Genomic DNA, 14,527 nt, shown 5'->3' with positions numbered 1-14,527 from the left:
AAGAAAAAGTGTAGGTATATCTTTGAAATTGTACCGTAAGGTTACATACCACAAAAAAGGGTTTTGATTTCTTTTAAGGTTATAACCTATCAGTCCACATGATAAAAAATCTAAAAAGAATGCCCTCCACCTAACTTGCACTAGTCAGCCAATAGATGAAGCCTTATATCAAGTTCCATTTAAGGTAATAGCATGTAATATTTATGTCATCACTAATTAGGAAGTTTTAATCAAACACATCCTGATTAAAGTTGGAGAAGTTGGCATGATGAAAGAGACAAAAAAAAAATGTAATACAGGTGAAATATTGACCTGCAAACTCCACAATTTTTAAAAACCAAATCCAGTCATACGGATATCTACACATCCAAACCAAACCCAGTCATACAGATATCTACACATCCAAACCAAACCCAGTCATACAGATATCTACACATCCAAACCAAACCCAGTCATACAGATATCTACACATCCAAAACAAACCCAGTCATATGGATATCTACATATCCAAAACAAACCCAGTTATACAGATACCTACACATCCAAACCAAACCCAGTCATATGAATATCTACACATCCAAACCAAACTCAGCCATACAGATATCTACACATCCAAACCAAACTCAGTCACACAGATATCTACACATCCAAACCAAACCCAGTCATATGGATATCTACATATCCAAAACAAACCCAGTTATACATATATCTACACATCCAAACCAAACCCAGTCATATGAATATCTACACATCCAAACCAAACTCAGCCATACAGATATCTATACATCCAAACCAAACCCAGCCATACAGATATCTACACATCCAAACCAAACCCAGTCATACAGATATCTACACATCCAAACCAAATCTAGTCATTTGGATATCTACACATCCAAACAGAACTCAGTCATACAGATATCTACACATCCAAAACAAACCCAGTCATACGGATATCTCCACATCCAAACCAAACCCAGTCATACAGATATCTACACATCCAAACCAAACAGTCATACAGATATCTACACATCCATAACAAACTCAGTCATACAGATATCTATACATCCAAACCAAACTCAGCCATACAGATATCTACACATCCAAAACAAACTCAGTCATACGGATATCTAAACATCCAAACTAAACAGTCATACTGATATCTACACATCCAAAACAAACCCAGTCATACAGATATCTACACATCCAAACCAAACCCAGTCATATGAATATCTACACATTCAAACCAAACCCAGTCATAAGAATACCTACACATCCAAACCAAACCCAGTCATACGGATATCTACACATCCAAACCAAACCCAGTCATACGGATATCTACACAACCAAACCAAACCCAGTCATACGGATATCTACACATCCAAACCAAACCCAGTCATACGGATATCTACACATCCAAACCAAATCTAGTCATTTGGATATCTACACATCCAAACAAAACTCAGTCATACAGATATCTACACATCCAAACCAAACTCAGCCATACAGATATCTATACATCCAAACCAAACTTAGCCATACAGATATCTACACATCCAAAACAAACCCAGTCATACAGATATCTACACACCCAAACCAAATCTAATCATTTGGATATCTACACATCCAAACCAAACAGTCATACAGATATCTACACATCCAAAACAAACCCAGTCATACAGATATCTATACATCCAAACCAAACTTAGCCATACAGATATCTACACATTCAAACCAAACCCAGTCATAAGAATATCTACACATCCAAACCAAACCCAGTCATACAGATATCTACACATCCAAACCAAACAGTCATACAGATATCTACACATCCAAAACAAACTCAGTCATATGGATATCTAAACATCCAAAACAAACCCAGTCATACAGATATCTATACATCCAAACCAAACTTAGCCATACAGATATCTTTACATCCAAACCAAACCCAGTCATACGGATATCTACACATCCAAACCAAACCCAGTCATACGGATATCTACACATCCAAACCAAACCCAGTCATACGGATATCTCCACATCCAAACCAAACCCAGTCATACGGATATCTACACATCCAAACCAAACCCAGTCATACTGATATCTCCACATCCAAACCAAACCCAGTCATACAGATATCTACACATCCAAACCAAACAGTCATACAGATATCTACACATCCATAACAAACTCAGTCATACAGATATCTATACATCCAAACCAAACTCAGTCATACAGATATCTACACATCCAAACCAAACAGTCATACAGATATCTACACATCCATAACAAACTCAGCCATACAGATATCTACACATCCATAACAAAACTCAGTCATACAGATATCTATACATCCAAACCAAACTCAGTCATACAGATATCTAAACATCCAAACCAAACCCAGTCATATGAATATCTACACATTCAAACCAAACCCAGTCATAAGAATATCTACACATCCAAACCAAACTCAGTCATGCGGATATCTAAACATCCAAACCAAACCCAGTCATACGGATATCTACACATCCAAACCAAACTCAGTCATGCGGATATCTACACATCCAAACCAAACTCAGTCATGCGGATATCTATACATCCAAACCAAACCCAGTCATACGGATATCTACACATCCAAACCAAACTCAGTCATACAGATATCTAAACATCCAAACCAAACCCAGTCATACAGATATCTAAACATCCAAACCAAACCCAGTCATACGGATATCTACACATCCAAACCAAACTCAGTCATACAGATATCTATACATCCAAACCAAACTCAGTCATACAGATATCTACACATCCAAAACAAACTCAGTCATACGGATATCTAAACATCCAAACCAAACCCAGTCATACGAATATCTACACATTCAAACCAAACCCAGTCATAAGAATATCTACACATCCAAACCAAACTCAGTCATGCGGATATCTACACATCCAAACCAAACCCAGTCATACGGATATCTACACATCCAAACCAAACTCAGTCATGCGGATATCTACACATCCAAACCAAACTTTTGAAAGCAAATGAAAATGATCCCAAACCTACCAAATAAAATGTAGTAAATTCTAATGATAAATTTGGACTCTGACCTGGACTGAAAATATCAAGAAACCTTCCATCTTAAGTTTCTCAAACATAATTGAATGATCCCTAGGAGTTAAAGCTATTTAGGATTGGCTGTATATAACTTAAGTATATGTAAGTGGAATACAATTAAATTGCTACAACATACCCTTTGAATAAAGGAAAAAATAAAAAGCTTTGGCAAGCATAGCATGATATGACAGCAGCCAGTTGAACCCTATACCATTGGGAACCAATGTGGACACTATGCTTAAAATGGTCAATGACTTTAGAATTTTTGACACTTAAACTGTTTTGGATAATCAGTTAGATTTGCATTTAAAAAATATCAAAATTGAATGAAAAATTCGCTTTCTAAACCAATTTTAAAAAAGCACCTATTTTACCCTTTTTGGCTCTTTTTCTTTAGAACGGTAGAAACCAGGGACCCAATTTCAAAAAGCAAACTTAGAAGTATTTTCTTCAAATACCTATCTCTAAATACAAAGTTTGACCCATTTCATCTGATTTGTCAAACATTTCATTACAATCCAAATTAAAAGCTGTGCCAGGCTTGTTCCAACTTTTCTGGTTTTAACTTCCATGATGATATCAAGCTGCATCCTGCAAAGCATTGCAGTAGGATTTATTTTGGGACTTGACTGGTTTAACAACACTCTATACAGCTAATAAAAAGAAATCTGTAAGAAGTACAAAATTAAAGCTCTATGAAAATTGAAATCCCTAAACAAGAAATCAAAAAGGCAAGTATTGCAAAAAACAGAATAATTTGGCAGTTTTTTTCATATGAAGTCACATAGTAATTAGAGCAACTAAGTAACTGAACTAGAAAAAAAAGTGTGAGCAAAGCTCACCAAAGGATACCCCTACATTAACCCTAGTAACAATGCATATGGTTAAAGACACGAAGTCATCAAACAGGAAGTAGAGGTCACTTCAGTCTATAATCCCACAATATGGAAGGCCAAAGCTTCTTCATATTAAGCAGCTGTGATAAATAGTTTCAGCAAAAACTATAACAAAAAAGTTGTGGAGGTACAAACACAGAGACAGACACCATAATGACTATAAACCTTGAATAAGGTAGGGATCATAATAACTATCATTTTACATGTATTGTGACAAGCTACAATTCACCTGCATTACTTCATCCCTCTGGAAAATAGACACAATAAAACCTTTCTCAAACAATATAGCTTGTCTTTCTATGATCTTAATAACTTTCTAAACAATATTGTTCTATTCCAATTCACTTCAATAGCAAAAATATATAAATCATTGATTGCATGTCAATAAAATCTGCAAAGTTAATATGGTTTTTAAAGAGAAATAAAATGTCTGTGACAATTCGTTGAGATTTTGTGAATCCAATATCTCCACAGTTTATGACTGTATTCTGCATATCTTTACCCAGATCATTATTATTATGCAGTTGTTCTGTCCTAGAATTTAGTAAGTCACGACAATCCAAGAATTAGCATTTTAAGGATATAAACTCTTTTTATCCCATTCATTATCTTGCTGTGAGCCTTAAGCCAAACACATTGCTTAAAAAAACAGGAAAAATCACAACAAAATCATGCATTTGACTATCAAACCACGCATACTGATTTGAAGGATTTATCTCGTCAGTTTGTTATGTTCTATGAAGATTTACCACATGCTAATAAGTTAGATTTTTTCTGTTGTATTGGGTTATAGATGACTACACAGCCATGACATTTGAGCATGGAGTAATCAGGTTATAGATGACTATAAAGCCATGACCTGTGTGCATAAATTTATCAAGTTATAGATGACTACACAGCCACGACTTGTGTGCATCAAGTTATAGATGACTACACAGCCATGACATTTGAGCATGGAGTAATCAGATTATAGATGACTATAAAGCCATGACCTGTGACCATTAAGTTATCAGGTTATAAATGACTACACAGCCATGACCTGAGTGCATCAAGTTATAGATGACTACACAGCCATGACATTTGAGCGTGGAGTAATTAGTTTATAGATGACTATAAAGCCATGACCTTTGAGCATAAAGTTATCAAGTTATAGATGACTTCACAGCCATGACATGTGAACATGAAGTTATCAGGTTTTAGATTACTACACAGCCATGACCTATGAGCATGAAGTTATTAAGTTATAGATGACTATACAGTCATGATCTTTGAGCATATAGTATTGGGTTATAGATGACTACACAGTCATGACATTTGAGCATGGAGTAATCAAGTTATAGATGACTATACAGTCATGACCTTTGAGCATAAAGTTATCAAGCTATAGATGACTACACAGTCATGACCTATGACCATTAAGTTATCAGTGCAACTCCTAACGTAAACAACAAAGCTGTACACGATTTAAAAAGAAAAAGTCCCAAAATTATTAAGTCATACATAGGATATCAACTGAACCTAAAATAAAGAGCTTGAATAGCTTATTTCTAAATTCCTTCTTTCCCAGACATTAGAATTTAAAATCATATTTAAGGAGGGTGATGACCAGTGTTTTAAAAAGGACCTGCTGTCTTGGTGGGATTTATTTAAAAAAGATCAAGTTTTCAAATAGCTTTCTGGGCAACATGATCTTTAATACAGTAAATGTTCGTTACATTGCAAATACATGTACATCTTCAAATGTATAAAAGAAACAACTCATTAGTTATGTATGTCCCTCTGCTTGTTTTATTTGATGGTTCATGTACTTTCTTTGTCTGCATTATCATTATCATTATGTGTTTTATTTTGTGAATGTATTTGCATTCATTGTATAGTGTCATATTATTTACCACAGAATGCAAAAAAACATCAGTGTATTATAATCCCACATTGCTCCCAATTCATGACACCATCAATTACACAGTGGTGAAGCTTTGTTTTACCATAAAAGGACATGTATAAGAAAATAATAATTCCTTTTGTACATGTATTACACATATATAATTGCACATGCAGAAATGCCCCTAAACCTGGCTTCCAATGCAGCAATCTTATGCAGTAATGTCTTATATCTAGGTTCTCAAACAGAAATGTCCCAACCCTTGATATTGTCAGTGTACATGCAGCAATCTGCAAACTTTGGTACACAGGCCAAACATAAAAATATGTTTGTTTGGTGTTCCCCAACCCAATGGTTTGAAGCTTAGGTCAGTAGGTAGGGAAAAAAAATATCTTATTGAAATATTTGGAGAGGAAGAAATGCAGAATTAAATGTATAAGGGATGTCACATATGTGACAAAAAGTTAGTTTCCATATCTTTGATGACTTCTTATTAGATTAGCCTTATTTCCTTGTTGTTTATGATGTTATACAAAAAATGTGTATCAGTTATATCATTGATATGCTAATTTATAATGATAATGTTCCATACATGTATCTTGAATCATAATACATGTACATCTTTCTGTACCTTTTGCCAATATTTGATACATGGACACAAGAATTTGAAATTGATATCAAATGATCTAATAGAATGGAACAAACTGTTTATTTAATATCAAACAAAACCAACGATGTCAGACTAGAAACATTTACTAGTGAATGTTGACAGTGTTGTTGCTTGATCCATCATAACATCATAAAAAATAGGTCTAGGTCTTTAGTTATTGTTTGTGTTAATGGAGTGTTTGCCAGGGCATCTCTCAAAACTTAAATATTAAAGTTTTGCTCAAAATTGTGAAAGTCTGGTTTAAAATTTACTGAGAAAATTTATGCTGTTAGCTATTTAATAGACAGACACTTTTATCAAAGGTCAAATCATCAAGATATTTAAACACATCTTCAAGATCTTTCCATGCAAATTTTGTCAGGAAATTATGAAGTACAAATATGTATATTTATAACAAAGAGCACAATTCTAAAGTGTTCCTGTATTTTATTTTGACGAGGGAACAGAATGTACGACTTAGCCTTGTTGGGCCGAGCATCCATTTTAAAATCACATTGATTAAGAAAGTTGAGACGGCACATTAAATAAAGATCAATTACTAGATTTTCCCAGCCTTTTCGCAACACGGATCAAGAAATGGCTAAAAGAAATTTGGTGTCCTGATCTTGGCCCACGAAAAAAAAAAAAAAATAGATAGCGTCTGAGATAATGCCCCAAAGCTATGTTTCATGAAGCAAGCCCCAAATCTAGATTCCATGCAGCAATGCCCCAAATATAGGTTCCATGCAGCAATGCCCCAAATCTGGGTTACCATGCAGCAATGTGTCAAACTTTGGTTCAACCAGGTTCCAATGAATTAAATCTAGTGGTCCCTGCAGTAATGCCCAAAACCTAGTGGTCCCTGCAGTGATGAATTAAACCTAGTTGTCCCTGCAGTAATGAATTAAACCTAGTTGTCCCTGCAGTAATTAATTAAACCTAGTGGTCCCTGCAGTAATGAATTAAACCTAATTGTCCCTGCACTGATGAATTAAACCTAGTTGTCCCTGCAGTGATGAATTAAACCTAGTTGTCCCTGTACTGATGCCCAAAATCCAGTTGTCTCTGCAGTGATGAATTAAACCTAGTTGTCCCTGCAGTGATGAATTAAACCTAGTTGTCCCTGCACTGATGCCCAAAATCTAGTTGTCCCTGCAGTAATGAATAAATCCTAGTTGTCCCTGCAGTGATGCCCAAAACCTAGTTGTTCCTGCAGTAATGAACTAAACCTAGTTGTCCCTGCAGTGATGAATTAAACCTAGTTGTCCCTACAGTGATGAATTAAACTTAGTTGTCCCTGCAGTGATGCCCAAAACCCAGTTGTCCCTGCAGTGATGCCCAAAACCTAGTTGTCCCTGCAGTGATGAATTAAACTTAGTTGTCCCTGCAGTGATGCCCAAAACCTAGTTGTCCCTGCAGTGATGAATTAAACCTAGTGGTCCCTGCAGTGATGCCCAAAACCTAGTTGTCCCTATAGTAATGAATTAAACCTAGTTGTCCCTGCAGTGATGAAATAAACCTAGTTGTCCCTGCAGTGATGAATTAAACCTAATTGTCCCTGCAGTGATGCCCAAAACCCAGTTGTCCCTGCAGTGATGCCCAAAACCTAGTTGTCCCTGCAGTGATGAATTAAACTTAGTTGTCCCTGCAGTGATGCCCAAAACCCAGTTGTCCCTGCAGTGATGCCCAAAACCTAGTTGTCCCTGCAGTGATGAATTAAACCTAGTGGTCCCTGCAGTGATGCCCAAAACCTAGTTGTCCCTACAGTAATGAATTAAACCTAGTTGTCCCTGCAGTGATGAATTAAACCTAGTTGTCCCTACAGTGATGAATTAAACTTAGTTGTCCCTGCAGTGATGCCCAAAACCCTGTTGTCCCTGCAGTGATGCCCAAAACCTAGTTGTCCCTGCAGTGATGAATTAAACCTAGTGGTCCCTGCAGTGATGCCCAAAACCCAGTTGTCCCTGCAGTGATGCCCAAAACCTAGTTGTCCCTGCAGTAATGAATTAAACCTAGTGGTCCCTGCAGTGATGAATTAAACCTAGTTGTCCCTGCAGTGATGCCAAAAACCTAGTTGCCCCTACAGTAATGCCCAAAACCTAGTTGTCCCTGCAGTAATGAATTAAACCTAGTGGTCCCTGCAGTGATGAATTAAACCTAGTTGTCCCTGCAGTGATGAATTAAATCTAGTTGTCCCTGCAGTAATGCCCAAAATCTAGTTGTCCCTACAGTAATGCCCAAAACCTAGTTGTTCCTGCAGTAATGCCCAAAACCTTGGTGTTCAGCGCATCGAAGAGATAGTCTTCACAGTCTATGACTTGTTAAGGAGGCAATTATAATCTATTTAGCATGAAAGATGTTATAAAGCAGCATTTACCTTTATAATAAGAACAAACTTCCTTTTATAAGCTTTCCACTTGTTCACTGAACACCTCAGAGAAAATAGCCAGAACAATAGTTTTTACCTTCAAACAAAAAAGATTGACTTTAACACATCCTTTGCCATATGTTAATAGTCACCTTCAATAACAAGTCTCATTTAGCATAAAGAATATGGTATTGAATGTGTCCCTATTGTAGAAAAAAATTACGTAAGACAACTTCCATATCATCCTTGTGGAATATTCAAAGCATTCATTTATGATTTTATTCCTCATCAGACACTTATAAATATTAATGTCAATTAGAAGGTTTTCAAAAATATTTTCACTATTAATGGAAATAAAACTTTAGGACTACCCTGAGATTAATGGTATCAAGTATGGATAATGTCAAATTCTTAGTCACAAACATTCAATAAAAGCACTTCTGTTAAGAAGACAAATGTTCTAGCAAACAGTTTATGAAATATACTAAATTTTTTTCTGGAATAGGATATCATAAACAGAAGTTGATTTTTTTCCATCTTTAAAGTACACTTAAGACAAAAATAGTTGGACTGTTCTACTGTTCCAATATAGAACTTTTGATTGGGTGTCAGTTTAAAATGGCTTTAAATTTGGATGCATGAATGCATTAAATGGACATTTATGTGCAAAAAGTGGACATCAGAGTATAAGAAATATTGAGCATAAAAGATACTTGAGCACATGATGAAATTTAAAATGGACTCATTAGTGCCATAATTTTTTTTTAGCCTGACTTACAAACATGTATAATACCTAATTAATCAAAGGCACATAAAGACTTTAGAGCATGGTCTTAGAGTCAAATTTACTAAATTAACTATTTTATTATTAATAATTTAGATTATTTTGCATTTCATGGAAGCCTTGCTCATATTATCTTTTTTTTTTGTATTTAAATATTTTAGAAAGTTCTTTCTCATAGAACATAAGATAAATGAAATGCTAGTTGCAACAATAAAAGGATAGAGAGATTGAATTGATAACATTCTCTTCTACACAGTCTTCAGTGGGCTGTTTTAAACTGTATATGTTGATTGGTTGTTGTCTGCTTAACTTCCAGTCACAAATACTTTACACATAATCCAGTGTTTTCAATAGTAGGCGGCAGCCGGTAAAATCAGCTGCCTGACTCTTTCTGGCTATGAAATTTCCGATCAAAAACAAATTTTGGTTGATGTTAGTAAAAACAAAATTTGAATCCAGAAACGGATTGGTGTTTAATCAGTCCTGCGTTACGGCCATTTTGTCAGGAAGATTGATTTTGTTTTCTGGAATTGCACTTCGAACAGTACAATAGTAACATATATGTTAATGATTTGAAGAAGAGACATGACCGTTAAGAATGAATATAGGTCCATGCAACAATAAGCACAAAGCACAAGAAATATTATAAACACACAATGTTTCTGTTTATGGTGAATATACATTATGGCTATTACAATATCTATTATTTTAAGAAAAAATACAAGCTGGACTTGAGCCACAACAGTTAATGAGAGGTAAAAAAAAATGAACTGAAAAAGCTTAAATTTGTTTTCAGTCGGGGGGCTTTGCCCCCTCTGGGCCCCAACCAGGGCACTGCCCTGTACCTCCTGGGGACCTTGAGCTGCCCCGACACCTCACTGTAATTTGGGTTTCATCCCATTCATTTTTAATTTCCAGCTATTCACAAACTTAGTGAAAACGCTGGAATCAGGACGAGAACTGGTTGAAGGTCAATGAAAATAGGGAAGAATGGGAAACAGGAAAATGCCAAAAGTTTGCCTGCCACCTGATGATATGAGAAATAGGTAACGGCATCAAATTTTGCCACCTATAGTGACCCAAAAAATAACACTTGCATTGGTCCACTATGGTCAAAGACATGTAAATAAAAAAATATTTGAAGTATTTCTGGATGTACCAATAGACAAGTGGAAGGAAAAAATATTGATATGTATCTGGAAGTACAAATGGATGACATTTTTGCCATGAATGATTACAGCAAATAAGGAACTCAGATGAAATGATACGACTTGATTTGCAGCGGCAAGACGAGATAAATTTCCTTGATATCCAAATAGATTTTACAGAAGCATTATATAAATTTCAATTACAATCAAAATATATAGAGCATTCACTAATATAAATCAACATTACTCAATTTGATCAGAATTGCAAATTCAATTTTGGTAGGAAAAGCAAGTCTGTTAATTGATATTACATAATGGTGAGTTAAAATGAATCCCCAAGCAGTTTCAGGAGATTCGAAACCAAATATTTCATGACATTTCCTTTTCTTTGGAGATATAAATTAAAATGGACTTAATCAAGTACAACCTTATCCAGAAAAACTTCAATAATAGGTCTGACAATTTAACCTCTAGACTGGTTTACCAGGAGACCAGTAATGAGCTATACTTCAAAAACTAAGTTTTGCAAGGAGCACAAATAGAATCATACAAGGTATCCAGTACACCCCTTCCATAGACAGACATACAGAGGTATCCAGTACACCCCTTCCATGGACAGAGACATACAGAGCTATCCAGAACACCCCTTCCATTGACAGAGACATACAGAGGTATCCAGAACACCCCTTCCATTGACAGAGACATACAGATATCCAGAGCACCCCTTCCAAGGACAGAGACATACAGAGGTATCCAGAACACCCCTTTACAGACAAGAGACATGCAGAGGTATCCAGAACACCCCTTTACAGACAGAGACATACAGACGTATCCAAAACACCTCTCCCACAGACAGAGACATACAGACTAACCAGTGCACCCCTTCCACATACAAAGGTATCCAGAACACCCCTTCCACAGATAGAGGCATACAGAGGTATCCAGAACACCGCTTCCAAAAACAGAAACATACAGAGATATCCAGAATGTGCCACAGCATACACCCCTCTTCCATATGATTTTATCAATACATGCAAAAAATGTCAAAACAATTTTGTTTTTAAATGTTGGATGTTCCTGTTACAGTGAGTGATATAGTTACGTTGAAGGAATAGATTTGGTTATCACTTCATTAAATGACCATCATCTGATAACTTTTTTGGTAGTCAACTGGACAAATGAAAAAATGTTTAAACTTTTTATCTCACTTTGATTTAAACACCAGGGAAATATTCAAATATCCTTGTTATTAGTCATGTTACTACATAAGACATTTCATTAGGTAGTGGTCATTCAATTAAGCAAATCTATTCCCTGAGTTTAACTATATTACTCACTGTAACTTGAATATTGATATATTGGCTGATATTATGATTACACTCAAATCATGTAAAATCACTTGATGTCTGCTCTTTTCCTCCATGTCAATTTCATGAAAGTAATTCAAATTTCTTTTCTAAGAAATGTAATGAAAATAAAATATAACTTTATGCACATGTGACAAGCTATGATGGGTCTTCTCCTACTTGTTTAAATCTATCTATGTTTTTTAGTATAAAGTTGGGAGGATAAACAACTGCCTTATGTAACCCTTTACAGCAAACATTAGCCCTTTGTACCATTACTTTAACACTTTTCAATGATTCATTAAATATTCAGAACCTATAAGGCATATTTGATACTAAATGAAACATGTGAATAGAATTATTTATTTTCTCCTCAGATGATATGCACATTTAAGTAAGAGATTTCATACAAAAACTCCTATAGAGGTTCTCAGTATAATGCAATGATTTTGACATTAACCAGTTAAAATCAAATTTATAAGACTTAAAGTTTTCAGGAGTACAGATTATGAAATTCCCTTGCCATATTACCAACTCCAAGCATGAGAAAACTACACAATAATAAGGTATAATGTAACAATTTCTTGGATGTTAACTTGATTGATATTCAGTTCGGCCTGGAACAAATCACCAAATCTAGCACAATGGAAATTAAACAACCACATAGAAAAGATATAAAACTCCCCTTATATTGCAATCATGTTATAAAGCATTGCGTAACACATACAATTCTTGGAGACGTATGGACTCTCTTTTATTGGTGAAAACAAAATTATTCAGTCCCACTAATTTGCATAACAATCAAATGATGCAGATCTAATTCAATCTATTGTGAATTTATATACCACTCTGACAAAATCAAGTCAATTTAATCAAAATGTTCATTTAATTTGGCTTTTCCTATGTTATGTCATTGACAATATTATAGTAGAGACTATATGCTGACTGTCCTATTGAAATGTAACTTATCAGTCATATTTAATATGATCAAGATGAAACCCTTCAAAAGGTATTGATGGGAAGCTATAGCCCTTGGTATTTTCATTCTATCAAACTATATATCCAACACACCAGAGCAACCAACTATGTCATGTTCCATATGACAGGGTGAAAAGTCTAGGACTGAACCACTCAAATAAACTTTGATTCTGCTTCCAATGCAAATACACAAGTTGCTTCAATGTTTTTAAAAAAGTCTATCCCTCACTCCATTAACCTTGAATTTAACTTACACATACTTACAGGTCAGCTGTCTAATGTAATTGATTCTAAGTGTTTTTATGTATATTGAAGTACAACAGATTTGATACCAATCATTAAGCATAACAGGCCAAGCCACTATCAGTAGGATATAGAATAAACTCAATGTAAAATGTTCCATTTAAAGATTACAGTATAGAGAATAAATGATGGTGAGATCTGTGTATACTTAACAGTACATAAAAGTACATCTAAATCCCTAGAGCAGTTTAGGAGGAGTTGATTATCTCCCTTTGGTGTCCTCCAAGGGTAATAATATTCATTCATGAATATCTACATTTATCCTGCAAAGAGGTTATTTGTTAAACGAATAAAGGTATACGGTTATTTTTTTTGCTGTATCCGTACATTAGCAGGTTATCAACTTTCTGGCTCCTCCCACTCACATGATCGGCGGAACTACTTTTTTCTGGTATGCATAAATTAATCATGGCTGCCAGCATAGATAAGATATAAACAAATTGCGATTTCGTATCCGGTTAATCTTTTTTTCGCTGTTTTGTTTCGTTTTCACTTTTTTTAGCTGAATAAAATAAAAGATTTTATGTAAACCAAATTATGATTTTGTTTATATTTTATTCACCGTCATATATATGGCAAATCCCAAATCTTGTTCAGATTTGATTCATTATGAGTTTGCAGACAACTTCCCCTGTCATTTCAGTCATGTCGGACTCGGAGCCAGAGTGTCCGTCACAATTTAACATAAACTGGTTCCCACTTAAAAAAATTGAAGCATTACAATATGATAAAACTCTTGAAGAGACAAATGACCTGGAAACTGTTATGATCTGGATTTATTACTGCCTAAACCCCAAGATAATGAATCAGAGGAACACTACATTATAGATCTGTCCATTCAACTGCCTCCTCTTCTTCAAAAATCTCAAACAAATATTTCAAATCCCAAAGAAACTAGTGCACAAATTTCACCCCTGAAATCTACTGCCATATACCAAACAGAAACAAGTCAGCTTCCAACTTCCTCGCGAAATTCAAAACTTTAATGTGCTTATAATCGACTTTGCAACATTCAAAATATTTGTATTTATTGTTCATTTTACTTATATATCTCTTGGAAT

At 35.0% G+C, this 14,527-nt stretch overlaps 1 protein-coding gene across 13 annotated transcripts in view; it reads right to left on the bottom strand.

Moving 5' to 3' along the window:
* The window catches only part of LOC148626994 (neuronal calcium sensor 2-like), a 95,174-nt gene that overhangs the window by 25,355 nt on the left and 55,292 nt on the right, over positions 1–14,527 (bottom strand). The window contains exon 1 of one of the 13 annotated variants that reach the window (XM_088565246.1): positions 8,917–8,938. The exons of the other annotated variants lie outside the window; for them this stretch is intronic. The gene's annotated coding sequence lies outside the window, so the exon portion shown is untranslated. Of the gene's footprint in view, positions 1–8,916; positions 8,939–14,527 lie in introns of those variants that run through there. 13 annotated transcript variants of the gene reach the window in all.

This window comes from Perna viridis, chromosome 1 (assembly GCF_037379345.1).
Source record: "Perna viridis isolate PV_CMFRI_1.1 ecotype Kerala chromosome 1, ASM3737934v1, whole genome shotgun sequence".
NCBI classification, from domain to species: Eukaryota; Metazoa; Mollusca; class Bivalvia; order Mytilida; family Mytilidae; genus Perna; species Perna viridis.
The sequence above is the reverse complement of the archived record's forward strand: the minus strand, read 5'-3'. Positions and strand labels throughout refer to the sequence as shown.